This window comes from Adiantum capillus-veneris, chromosome 14 (assembly GCF_014529385.1).
Source record: "Adiantum capillus-veneris isolate H3 chromosome 14, ASM1452938v2, whole genome shotgun sequence".
NCBI classification, from domain to species: domain Eukaryota; kingdom Viridiplantae; phylum Streptophyta; class Polypodiopsida; order Polypodiales; family Pteridaceae; genus Adiantum; species Adiantum capillus-veneris.
Window position 1 is genome coordinate 84,181,755 of NC_140944.1, and position 14,401 is coordinate 84,196,155.

Genomic DNA, 14,401 nt, shown 5'->3' on the forward strand with positions numbered 1-14,401 from the left:
TTTAAGTAGAATCAGTGTTCAAGAAAGGATTGCCTCAGCTTAGCCTTGAGCCGGTTGAAAATGGAGACTACCTAGTTGCAAACCATGGTAAAGGGAAGAAAAACTGGTGAAATATATGAGAAAATAGTTCAAAAATCCTACGAATTTTAAAATTTATGCGAGTATTTTTGGTTCACTTCTTTGTGGGAAGAAAACTTAGTCGACGACCGCTTAATAAAAGAGATTTTCCTGAATATTGATTAGAATCAAGTTATAAAATGTAAGAAAAGTCAAGCCATGTGAGGCTGTGAAATGAAATGTGAAATTAAAACAACTTGTTAATATGTGTGCGTGTGTGTGTGTGTCCATAGAATTTACTAGAATTATGCAAGTGAAGTTTGACTTTAACATTCTAAAACAATAAATGCAAAAAGAGTCAAGACATGTAGGATATGAAATGAAAAGATTTAAAGTAAGTCTCCATCATGCATCTCAAAACAATGAAAGTCTCCCTAACCCAACACAATACTTTTAGAAAGCAAAAAGCTTTGAAAGTCTTAAAAAAAAAGACATCATGTCATTTCAAATGCTATTTTTGAAAGCTTACTGAATTTTTAGCATGTTGGAAAAAGCTATAGAAAACAAATTTAGTTAAACATGTGTTCATAGGACATCGATCCGTGATGTGAAAAGTTGATTCAATAAAAAAATAAATAAAATTGATTTATATAAAACTTTACAAAGATTCATTTCATTAAATTGTTTTATTATTTTTTATATCTATTAAAACTATCTTTTTTATGAATGCATTAAAATGTTCTTTTGTTTTAGTTTTTCAATGTGTTTTTTTATTAAGAAATTCACCTTTAACTTTATTATTTAAGTGAGTTTTTTTCTAATATATAAACCATTTGTGATTATGTATGTATAATATAGTATAATCTATACTACAAATGAAGCAAGTTAAAAATACTATATATGAAGCAGGTTAAAAAGTTCAAGGAAGGAGAGACCCTCTATGTGTCACATTATGCTTCACTTTAAAGAGAACTTTCAAAAAACATTTAATTGAGAATGCAAAAGTGAAGGGTAAGTACTAGGATGGTAGAAAACTAAAAGACATACGAGGGAGTCTTGAGTGTGGAAAGTCAAAAAGACCTTAGTACTCTATCTAAACTTATAATACTTAAGCCTATAGTTTTTGGGAGACCATTTCACTCCATCCCTCAATTTCAAGGCGAACCACTTTTATTTTTGAAAAACATTTGAAGAGTGGTGGTGGCTTCTTTTACATTTTGAAGGCTGTAAAAAATGTTTCTCCATGTCTTGCTCAATGAACTTCCCTTGGGAGGTTCGCATGAACCTTCCATGTCCTAAATGATCTTTGACCTCAATGCTCGAAATTCAAAAGCTAGATGCATGTATTCGTGTGTGTGTGTGTGTGTGTGTGAGAGAGAGAGAGAGAGAGAGAGAGAGAGAGAGAGGGCTCTCACACCGGCACTAGAGAGAGAGAGGGAAAGGAGAGTAAAGATTGGTTTTACAATCAACAAATCGACAAAGCGACAATGGACGAAATCCACAATCGAGAATCAAAAATAAAAAATTGACATCGACATCTACAAAATTGAGAGTTGACACAAATTGGAAAGTTCAATCCGTCAAATTCAAGGTAGAAGATGTGCAAGCCCAAGGTAGGAGCTAAATTTCTTTGAACTTTGTTAGCTGTGTCGTCTTTGGATTGATTTGGAATTCAAAGGTGAATCTCAAAATTTGTAAGTGGGATTGCACTAAATCTAGGTTTTCTCGAGCGTTTAAAGGCAATTTGGAGTTTTTGATGCAAATCTCAAAATTTGGTAAGGGGAATTACACTAAATTGAGTTGAGGCATAGTGCTTTCTCTTAAAAACTTCGAAAACTTTCATATGAGAAATTTTAGGGACAATTTGATTATATTTGAAAGCTTTTACACTCAATTTCTCTATACTTTGTAGGTTTCCTCACCTTCAAATCTATAATTTAGAGATAAATTTAAAAAAATTATAAGTGGAATTACACTAAACTAAGGATTTTCCAAGCATTTGGCTATACCATACCTTTTTTCTAACATTTTAGAGGAAAATTTAATATTTTTGAAGGTTTTTGGGCCAAACTTATATGCACTTTGTAGATTCTCTAAACCTTTGTAGTTTCTTTTTTTTTTTCAAATGTTCTTAAGAGCTTGATTTGAATTAACTCAAAAAGAATACATGCAGACCTTGGCATATCCTTTGTATAGGGGTCTCCAACCAATACAATATGTCCACACATTGACCCAAAATATAGCCAAACATTTTCGCAAGTACACTATATTTCTATCAAGAACTTCTTCTTCTTGGCAAGCTGCTTACTCCTTCTTGATAAATGTCCTTTGCAATTAGAGATAAATTTCAAAAATTTCAGATGGGATTATACTAAACCTAAGCTTTTTCCTCCAATTGTTGTGGGTGTCCTAACATTCAAATTAAATATTACAAGCGTGTGTCCCTTCTTATGGAGAGAGAGAGAGAGAGAGAGACCCTTTTCTTGGCACCCAATCCACTCTTTCTTTCTTTGCCTTGGTCTCACCCCCCCCCCCCCCCCCCCCCCCCCCCCCCCCAATCCCTTTCCTTATGTCACGTGGCAAGGGCATCCAAAAGGTGCATTAGGTATAGTTGATAAAATTTGTAGGTGGGATTATACTAAACCTATGTTTCTCTTGAGCACTGGGGAACACAATAGATTTTTTCTATTATTCAATAGTCCATTATCTATACTCTTTATTATGGAGTTTAAAACATAGAGGAAAGAGAGGGCCTCCACGCGTTGTTTTTTGGTTGACTTGCATGGCCTATTGGAATCAATGATGAAATTGAGTTGTTGAGTCCCTATTTGGTCGTCCTCCTTGCCATAAACACATTAAAGACCCTTTAAACATTGAGTGAATTAGTTCAAATTCTATGGAATTCCACCCTTTTTCAATGACCTACAACATCCAACATTGTACACCTGACAACCTGTTGTTCAGGCTATGTGTGTGTGTGTGTGTGTGTGAAAGAGAGAGAGAGAGAGAGAGAGAGAGAGAGAGAGAGAGACCACGTAGACTATGCAAATCACCTTTTTTTGCCAATGTGCAAACTATAGTAGTCAAAATTGTGTGTGCGTGTCACACACACACACACACACACACAACGCTCAACAAAAATGGGTCCTTTTCTTGCAATGGTGAATACAAAAAGAACTTAATTGGGGATGCAAGGATGCAGAGCATCTTAGCATTGGATGCATTTGGGCTTCTTATATGGCTAGCAATGTTGTTTTGGCTTCTAAGAGCCATTGCCACCAACTACTTTAGCTTCACATATTTGAAGAAGTTGTAGATGTTTTACATCTATCTCAAGGCATGTGTGTGTGTGTGTGTGTGTGTGTGTGTGTGTGTGAGAGAGAGAGAGAGAGAGAGAGAGAGAGAGAGAGAGAGAGAGAGAGGCATTGTTGTCTTCCTAGAGTGATTCCAAGGACTACAGTTTCATTCTCCTCACATGTGGGCATGCAGATACACACACAACTACCTTTATATGACTTTGTGTGTGTGTGTGTGTGTGTGTGTGTGAGAGAGAGAGAGAGAGAGAGAGAGAGAGGGAGAGAGAGAGAGAGAGAGACATTGTTATCTTCCTAGAGTGATTTCAAAGACTACAATTTCATTCTTGTCACAAGTGGGCAAATAGATAGGCACATACACCTACCTATAAATGACTTTGTGTGTGTGTGTGTGTGTGTGTGTGTGTGTGTGAGAGAGAGAGAGAGAGAGAGAGAGAGAGAGAGAGATCCAATAGCCATGATTTTCTTGGCCGCAGCAACGCGCGGGTCACATACCAGTATATAATTGAGCTTAAAAGTTTCAAGGAAGGAGGGGGCATCCATGTGTCACTCTCTACTTCATTTCAAGAACCTTAAGAAACATTTAGTTTGAAATGTAAAAGTGAAGGGTAGGTAGCAAGTACTGTGATGGTAGAAAATGAAAAGACTTAGTTTTGACTTCTCAATTCTCAATTCTGTCACGAAGTCACAATAGGGAGAGCACTTTTTGATGCGAGGAAGGTTTCAATGCTCGAGGATTTCTCAAGCTCAATAAAGAAGTAGTATAGATATCAAAGTATTAAATTTGAGGGTTGAAGTTTCTTTATGGCCTTTAAAAGTAAAAGTAGATGGATGCCTCTAGGGCTCATATCTCTCTCTCTCTCTCTCTCTCTCTCTCTCTAACACACACACACACACACACACACACACACACACACTAGTGCCCCATGCAAGGGTATAGTAGATTTTCAGTAGGTGTGATCGGGGTGGTGAGAGAGTGATCGTGGATGTACTGGGCAATCGACTTTTCTACGTCTATCATGCTCTTCTATTTTGGGGCTATTTGAGATTCCCAATGTTTGCAACAAGTTAGATTTAGTGTATTTTTGCCATTACAATTGCAAATGTTTGGATAGATTTCAAGCTTGCTAATGAAGAAAATTGACAAAATTTTGCAAGTTTTAGTGTCAATACTATCAATTCTTCTAATTTTAACCTAAAATTCAAAAGCCTGTTTAATTATGCAAATTTTTTATTTTAAGATTTCTTCCATTAGAAAAAATATTTTTGGCAAGCCCTATCCGAGACTCTCTCTCTCTCTCTCTCTCTCTCTCTCTCTCTCTCTCTCTCTCTTATGCACGCACATGGGTGAAGCACCACTATTTTCAAGAATGTAGAACCTCATAGGCATCAACAATCGAGACGACTGTCTCTGCTACTTCCATGCCACTGTTGGTTAGGGAGCACGAGGTTGGAAAATTGTCTTGCGAGAGAAGCTACAACTACAGCGCCACAAGTCTAGGGCTCCTGGTCCCAACTCAGTGGTCACAGCCTGCGTTGCATTTATACGCCCGTATAACAAAAATTATACGTATAAAACGTCAATATACGCCGTATTTTTGAATAATTATCGAATATCCGTATAAAACAGTTTTCGATCAAGATTTATTTCGATCGAGAAACTTTTCGATCGAAAAACTGTATATATATACAATTGTCGCCGTATTTGATCGAAAAGCATTGTGGACTTTTTTGGAGTTTGGGGAGCTTGGAGCCTTTGAGAGATTAGCAGATAGCGACAGCCTCTTCGGTTTACAACGATTTTCATGTATATTTATTTAATTTTCAGTAAATACTAACTTTTTTTTGTGTTGTGCCAGACTTGAGTGGTGCAGTAATTTCGGCTCTCACCACAAAGTTGGCTTGCAAGTCGTAGGCCACTTCGTGGTGTGTAGCCATATGGCTCACTCCAGAGGTTTGTAGAATATACTTTCCTTTTCCGTGGTGTGTAGTTATATAACTCACTCCAGGGAAGGCTTAGGGTAAATTTAGATTCTCACTCGTATGGTGTAGTAGTATATCTCTCACCATAGAGATGAGTTAGGATTAGAGGTCGACTCGTGGAGTGTAGTAGGCATGATGCTACACCTCTCACTTTAGAGTGGCCTATAAAATTTACAATCGTAAAGTAAATCATTATTGATTATTCTACATAGAAACACAAACATTAACGTTCATCATTTTAAGAGTGTAGAGATGCATATTTTATGCCCTCTTCATCTTAATGCGACTTTCGTTATTTTTGTGCTTCTATTTCTGTAGTAACATCATTGTTCATCAGCAGATGACTTGGTGTTACTCTGAACGTAGATATATACAACAATTGATTTACATTTGAGATTGTTGAGCTGTTTGCTGATGGTTGTGTTGTGCGTTCCACACACTCCATTAGAAATAGCTTATAAAATTTATAAATTTAGATTAAGTTTTCTGTGTGTGTTACATAGAAACACAAGCGTTACCACTCGCTATATTAAGAGTGAAGAGATGCATATTTTCATGCCGTATTCATCTTAATGTGACATACTGGTTACTCGTGTGTTTCATATTTCAAAAAAATATCATTTTTCATCATTAAATGACTTGGTGTTGTTTTGGACGTAAACACATACGATAGGTAACTTACATCTGCAATTGTTAATTTATCCCACTGATAGTTGTGTTGTGAGTTCCACACACTTTATCAGGGATTGGATTGATAAAAACTATAAATCTATTTTACAACAGCATCCAGGACTTGTGCTGAGAATATATCACACTAGCTGAGCTGTTCACATGTACGATTTTCCAACCCTTTAGATGTAATTTCTTTCATCATCTCACACTGTGCGAATCGACCATGCAAATTTCTTTCTCTTTAATTTGCAATAATTTAATATTGTTTAATAATTGTATCATCATTTAATATATATAGGGTTAACACTCATTATATAATAACTATGTTACTATGGTGTACAATCTTTTCGTAAGATTCTTAATTTATAATTTTGTCATACAAATATGGCAGACATGAAGCTAGCGAAACATCAACGAAATTTCGTCTCTGAAGTGATTGTGAGATACTTTCATTACATGTCAGAGGCAGAGATTAGACGTTGTTTAAACCTTGTCGCTCCGGAGCATTTTTATCTGCTTACAGAGACTCGGACCAAGTCTGTATTTGAGCAGCTCCAGGCAGAGTTTTCACCAGCTATTTTTGACATAGCCCTCCTGACATCAGGTGCTTTAGTAAACATGGTCAAATAAACCATTGGACAGATCATGAAAACCTTTCAAGAACTAAAAAATCTTGGAATTACTTCCTTGCCAAACATATCTGAGCGCATACATCTTGTGCAACAACTTTACACATAGTTCAAGAGCAAGGAAAAGTTAGAAAGAGCAGCAAAGCGTGCAAGAGTGGAAGCTATCTCTTCTGAAGCTGCTATTGAACCAGAAATCATTCTTAGAGCAGAGCCTGTAGCGTCATCCGTTGCTACATTAGACCTCTCTTAGCTACCACCTATTTTACACCTTTTACCCGACACAGTCGTCTTCAATATCAAAGCTCTACAGCTGGGAGAGGGAAGATGGGCACATGTGAAGGGTGTGGGTGTCACACATGCCGCTTTCAAAGATCAAGTGTATGCTGCAAGAGTACACTTACATGGGCCCACCATAGAGCAACAGGTCAAAGATGAAGCAACAAATTTGGATATTTCACATCGAGGTATTATCTACCCTCTTGCCATGGTGCGCCACGTGGAGCGACCAATGCTCATTTCACGATTTTGGAATGGCGGCCATGTGGAGCAATGGATCAAAGAATGCATTGCAGACGGCAACCAGCCCCGTCATTCTCGATTACGTACTCATTGCAGGAATAATGGAGCTATTCCAAGAGAATATTTTGCAGATCATCAATGCTCTCCTCCAAACTCTGAAGTATATACATACGCATAACTACCTCCACAATGATCTACACTCTCACAATATGATACTGCATTTTGGTGAAAAAGGTGTTTACGCCGGCATTGTGGATTGGGGTTCATGCACCAAAACAAATACGACAGCCGATTTTCCTCCTCTACGCGATATGCAGATAGAAACTAGAAAACAATATGAGAGAGATTATCCATGGGCAGCCCCCGAATGTATATCTAGTAATCCTCCCTCCTGGACCAAAGCTATGGATATTTATTCCATGTGTCATACATGTAAACGCATTTTGAAGTGCTTACCAGAGCCCCAAGAACAAAGCAAGAGACATTTTTTGAGTAATGTACTTGCTCATCTTGAAACCGGCAAGCGCGTTCACCCCAAAACCCGGCTTAATGCTTTTGATCTCTCCTTATGTTTAAATGGTGCCCATAGAGTGGGTTACAACATTGTAATGACATCTGGCTTACGACCAGCTGATGATTAATGAAAACACAGTCTCATGACTTCATCATTGTTTTACTTTTGGTGTCAGATTTAATTTTATGTTTAATTGAACAAAAATTCTATGTTTGTTATTCGATATATTGTCCAATGTCAAATTAATTGAATGGGTATTTAAAAGTAATGACATGATCACCTGATATGCAGATATGGAAGAAGAACTCAACCACGCTGAAGCTCAGACAATTTTTAAAGAAGAAAAAGTTAGATGTGGACAAGCAGATCTTTCTACTATTGCCAACATTGACGAAGATGAATCTGAGCTGCAGGGCGAACCATTAACCATTAAAGAGTGCAAAAAGCTTTGCCCTAATCACTTTGCACGCCATCAACTATTTCAAATAAGTGGCAATGCAAAAGATACAGCTCCATTAAAGCTTTTCGATTTGCAACATAAAGGACTGGCACGTGTATTGTTGCAAAGGTTTATACGACAAGAGAGATGCCTACTAAACAACAACCAAGTAGCAATTTACTTTATCCAGCAATGCTATGTTCGATATGTTTTGCTGAAGAGAGTGGATTGGTCAGATCGCCTAGGCACCACTGGCATTGGACGTGGACGCATTGCAGAAAAGGTGGCAGCACGCAATGAAAATAATCCAATGCCTCCTCGCAAGCGTCCTATTGTTTTACTTCCTGAAGAGTCAGAAACACTGACTGAATTAGCCAGCCAAGGACAAGACCTTGCCAGCCAAGGAGAAACACCGGACATGCTTCGTGGCCGTATTCTTGAGCTTGAAATAGAGTTAAGTGATGGACAAGCAAAGCTTCAACGATATGAATCATTGTATGGACCTTTGCCAGATGATACTACCACTTCACATAAAGATGTTGCTCAACCATCTCCTGAGCTAGGAATTATAGATTTTACCATAGACGAACTTATAACAAATCTATCAAACTCATAAGTCACTCAGAAGCTTTTTGTAATCTCAAAATTATATCAAACTCTTTTCGATTGAGTAATTTCCCAGAACCTTGTTGTAATTTCAAACCTACATTGACTTTATGTAATTTTTATTCGACAAGATATTATCGGCAGTTTATATTTGAGTGTGCGTGATTATGTGTCTGAGAGAGAGAGAGAGAGAGAGAGAGAGAGAGAGAGAGAGAGAGAGAGAGAGAGAGAGAAAGAGAGAGGTTTTGATGTGAATGACAACGAGATAACACTTTCTTTTATCATATACAAAAACTTTTTGAGTAAGTATTACAATGGTACTCTCACAAATCATCTCCATCTTCAAAAACTGCAACCATATCATCTACTTCGTCCATATCTGAGCATTCTGAAACTATCTCACATTCCATATCATCATCATCATCAACTTCTGCAGAAATAGCTTCGTGCGTTTGGAAGACTCCATATTGCTTTTGAGCGGCTCTAGTTGCAATGTTCTGAGGCTTATAAATGAGTCTCATATTGCAAAAGACATACACCAAATCAGCAGCCCATTTAGTATGAAGTCTGTTTCGCTTTTTAGTGTTCACAAAGTCGAATGCTGACCAGTTTCGCTCACAACTTCCACTTGATGCAGCTACTGATAAAACTCTAACTGCAATGTGTTGCAACTCCACTTTCTCTCCACCATACTCCTTCCACCATAAAGGTGCACTTGTTTTGCCAATGGCATCTATATGCCACGGATCCTGAAATATACTAGTTCTGTTGCCATAACCTACTCGCTGATGAAAAGCTGTTTTTCCATCTTCGTGCCCTAAGAGTTGGGAGAACACTGTTTTGAAGTCGGACATGACTTCTTCGTTGGCAGATTGCTGATGCATTTGAAACTTAGGATCCAATACAAAAGCCGCACCGTGTAATGGCGTATGCAACTACACCCAACGCTTGTAAACAATTGTAATCATGGTAGCTTTATCCTTTGCATCAAAACTGACATTTTCTCTTAGCTTGCGTATAGCTTCTGACATATACCAGTAGACCCGACCAAAAATAAAAGAATCTGTGTCAACTGCTCTCAAAAGATCTACAAATGGCTTTGACACAGTTACTATTCTTTCTACATTACGCCAAAAGACTGGCGAGTTTACTATTTACGCACATCGACCAACTGCTTCCTGATAACTTGGATACTCGCTGAGCCATCCATCCCATCTTCTGTCTGCTAAGGTTTCCATCAATGCAGGCTTCAACTCTTGCAAAGCAGCAAGAACATAGTATACCGTAGCAAACCTTGTCGCGCAAAATATTTGCAAAGCTTTATTTGGTGACTTGGTTCAAAAAAGAGCATACGAAAATTGATGCTCTCTAATGAATTTCACCACATGATTTGCATCCAATAAATTTTGCTTCACACATGCCATTTTACCAATATCTTTTAAAAGCAAAGTTAAAGTGAGAGCTGCACATGGTACCCAAGAAATCTCCGGATACTTGACTTGAATAGCTCTTCCTGCTCCTTTGTAGTTGGCCGCATTATCTGTGACAATAGCAGTCACATTCTTTGGTCCACCTGCCTTTGCAATTGCACGCTCATACACCCCTGCTAGGTAGGTGATAGTCTTCTCTTTCAATGAGCTGTCAATTGCTTCCACGAACATAGCCCCTCTAGGGTTAATAAGCATTACATTGATTAAAGGTTTTTTATGACAGTTAGTCCGTCCATCCAATGCTATGGTGCATCCATATGCTGGAACAAACTCTAGAACTGTGTGTTTGAGAATGGATTCAGTACTGTCTTTGACTTTATCAAGATATTCAGTTCGCATCTTGTTATAGTCAGGAAGCACAAATCCTTTTTTGGCTATACTCATCCAAGCATCTTGAAATATTGGATTGCGCATAGCATTGAACGATATGCCACACGCAAAAAATGCTTGTGTCCATTTTAAATGCAACTCAAGCAACCATTGTTTACCTAATGCTTCAAGCATTGTCTGTCCATTGGATGACGCTCTGCCAGATTTTCTTGTGCTAGGAACTCCTCCTGATGTAGAAGCATGTCCATGAAGAGGGTTCAATTGAGAACTTTGATCGTTTACTTGAGTGGTACACACCTCTTCTGTTGCCTCATTGCATACAGATGGTTCAATATTCACATGAATATCTTTAGAAACATCACCTTTATGTTTAGCTACAAGAATCAACTTTACTTTGCGAGAATACATGGCAAATTTTTCATGCATATCTTTTGGTGGTGCCCCGCACTTTTTAACATTGCCAGGGACTTTAAATAAATGCTCTTTAATTCTGGTTGCATTACTGCTGAACTTGTGGCCACAAGATTTACATTTAAGTCGAGATGTATTTCTCCCAGCTTTCAACTCATGCACATAACTCCACTCTTGTCTTTTCACCATGATGCACAAAAGTAATTTGCTAGTAAAAACAAAGTCAATGATCATTTTCATAATCAAAATCAATTAAAACATTAAATTAATTTAACTAACAATGATTGAACGAAATTAAAATAATTAAAAACAATGATTGAACAAAAATACAATAATAAAAAACAATACCATTGGATTACATATAAATTACATCGATTTATCTAAAGTGCAAGCTTGTAGCTTTAACACATTACGATAATCAATAATTACAATTAAATCAAGTATTAAAATGATTATCATTATAAATTGTTATACATACAAGAGATATAAGTGACATTTTTGAATGTCAAAACGATAAACACTTACAATACTTGATAATTATCGTATCTATGTAAAGTGCGAACAAAAAGTTCTTACACTTTACCATAGATTTTTAAGCGATTATCTATCTACAATGGGAGCATGTGTATGCTCTCACACAATATGGTAGATTTTACAGTCCAAATAAAGATAAGAGAATATCAATATTTTTGGACATGTTTTTCTTAAATTGTTACTCTAGTGAGAGCATAGCAGTGTGAATAGCTCTATACAAAACGTAAAAATATAATTTTGTTTCATTATATTCATTTTGAAGTGAGAGAAAATCTCTACACATCAAAATCGAACTTTAAATTACATAAAATTAATTTTTATGTAATTATATTTTTAAACTAATTATCTCATGTGAGAGTACACTCTACACACAACGATAATATCTTACTTTTTTTTTAGTAGTCACTTTCAAGTGTCAATTAATTGAACACATTGACAAGTGATTCTTATAATTACAGTTTGTATCAGGTGAGAGATTAAACTCTTCACAAAATACAAACTTTCAACTATTTACTAAGTTTTTCAAAAAAAATTCATAAATTTGAATCACAAAACTTAAATTCTATTGAATATTAATTTTTATTTAATTCAAATTGTTTCATTTTATTAAAAAATACTTTTTTGATCGTTTGGTGAGAGTACTCACATGGAAAACTGATTGTGAAAGATGGTGTGAGGCTTGTCGCGTGCTGTTATATGCTTAGCTGTTTATGCTGATGTGGCACCGTATAATACGGTCGTATAATTTAGATAAACGAATAATACGTCCATTATTCGCGTATTATACGTCTTCAGAATAACGAATAATGCAACTTAGGTCACAGCTCTCGCGCGCGTATGGGTATGTGTGTGTGTGTGTGTGTATGTGAGCAAGCGATAGACAAATAACATGCGTAAATCAGATAAGCTAGTGGGAATCAGGGATCTAGATGTTTCATGAAGGATCGTAGGTTGTGACTTATTGCATGCCTCGGGGGATTCACCATAGAAAAACTAACGCACCACGTAAGTGCAGGGGAGGGGGGTTTTTTTACATATGCGTATAAGTTAGGGGAAGGCCCCCAACAATTTATCTCTCAAGCTTAAAAATAAGGGAGGAGGGTATCATATTTGAGGGGGGGGGGGGGGGGGGGGGGTGGGGGGTGGGGGGGGGGGGGGGGGGGGGGTGGGGGGGGGGGGGGGGTGGGGGGGGGGGGGGGGGGGGGGGGGGGGGGGGGGGGGGAACTCACTCGGGTTGATTACTTGTAACAATTGTTCAGCGATGGGCACTAGAACTCTGATGAATTTAGGGGGGGGGGGGGGGGGGGGGGGGGGGGGGGGGGGGGGTGGGGGGGGGGGGGAGGGGGGGGGGGGGGGGGGGGGGGGGGGGTTTATTAGGTCACATATCAAATTTTGCATCAAGCCGGTCATAGATAAGGACTGATTTGGAGTAGGTCAAGGGTTGATTTACACCAGCTTTGGATGGGTCAGAATTGGACAAGTAGCAAGAGTGCAACCTAATCAGACACATAGTTTGAAAGTCAAACTAAGACACATTGAGGGTACATCTAGTTATCAATAGAAGTGGTTCCTTAGTGCATTGCCAGTCAATATGCTACACACTCTTTGACTATTTTTACTCAGTTAGATCATGTGAGACCTAAATTTCATATGTAAGATAGGGGTATGATAGTTTTCTTCATTGACTATCCTGTAAGTGTAGAAAGGGGGGTCAGTTTTTCTAATATGATTCGTATATAGGGGTTTTATTAAAGTTTTCCGCTCGTAGGTGGCGTCTTGTTTTGTATATAGAGTGAATCCCCCGGGTTGCATGCCTAAAAAGGATTAGAACGCTAAACTCTACCATTGAGGTATGAATTGTATAAAACAATATGCTATTCATAGATATTGACAATATAGTAAGAGCATGCAACCTTCTAAAAATACCATTTTCTCTTGCAAATCTTCTTTCTTTACTATTAAACATCATAATTGACAAGTTTCATTGTAGTTCTTATAAAAATATAGAGACATGTTTTTTCTCTTTTTTCATTACCCATTGCATTGAAGTTATTGCAACGGTGTAAAGTGAGAGCATAGGGAAATAGCATGCATTAGCGCCTTGGCATTGACATGATACACACCATCAAAAGCTTATTTGGATACCAAAACATGGCCCCTTTATCACAAACGGTGACCATGCCAAGCAAGGTGCTCACATTGAAGAAATCACTACAACACTTTTGGTGTGTGTGTATGTGTGTGTGTGTGTGTGTGTGTGTGTGTGTGTGTGAGAGAGAGAGAGAGAGAGAGAGAGAGAGAGAGAGAGAGAGAGATCATTATGAGCATTTCTATTCTCTCTCTCAAAGAGATTTAAACAAAATGAATAGCAAATAACAAATTTTGAACGCTAGTTTAAATCTCTTTGAGAGAGAGAATAAAGATGCTCATAATAATATCTCTCTCTCTCTCTCTCTCTGTCTCTCTCTCTCTCTCTCTCTCTCTCTCTTAAAGAGGTACAGGGGATAGGCCTTTGCAACTATGGAGATTTTGACACACTTACAAGAGCCTTGGCATAGTAGAACTGAGGTGTTTCACTCAAGAGGCTCAGTTATCCGCCCAACTTACTTATAACCGAACCTCGTTTGACCACGTCCTAAAGTCCGCTTTCTATAGTTGTTGATAATCCACGATGCTAGGGACACCTAGGCGATAAGGCCTTGCCTTTGCTTTTAGAACCACAAAGCCCTTGGAGAACCCACAATTTTGCGACTCTTGTTTTGAAATTTTATAATCGTGCAGCAACGAACGAGTCGCATACTAGTTTTATATTAAAACACAACAAAAATTCCATGTGATTTTAAGCACCCATTTAAAATTACTCTCCATAATTCACATCCTCTAGTATCAACTCTCTATTATTA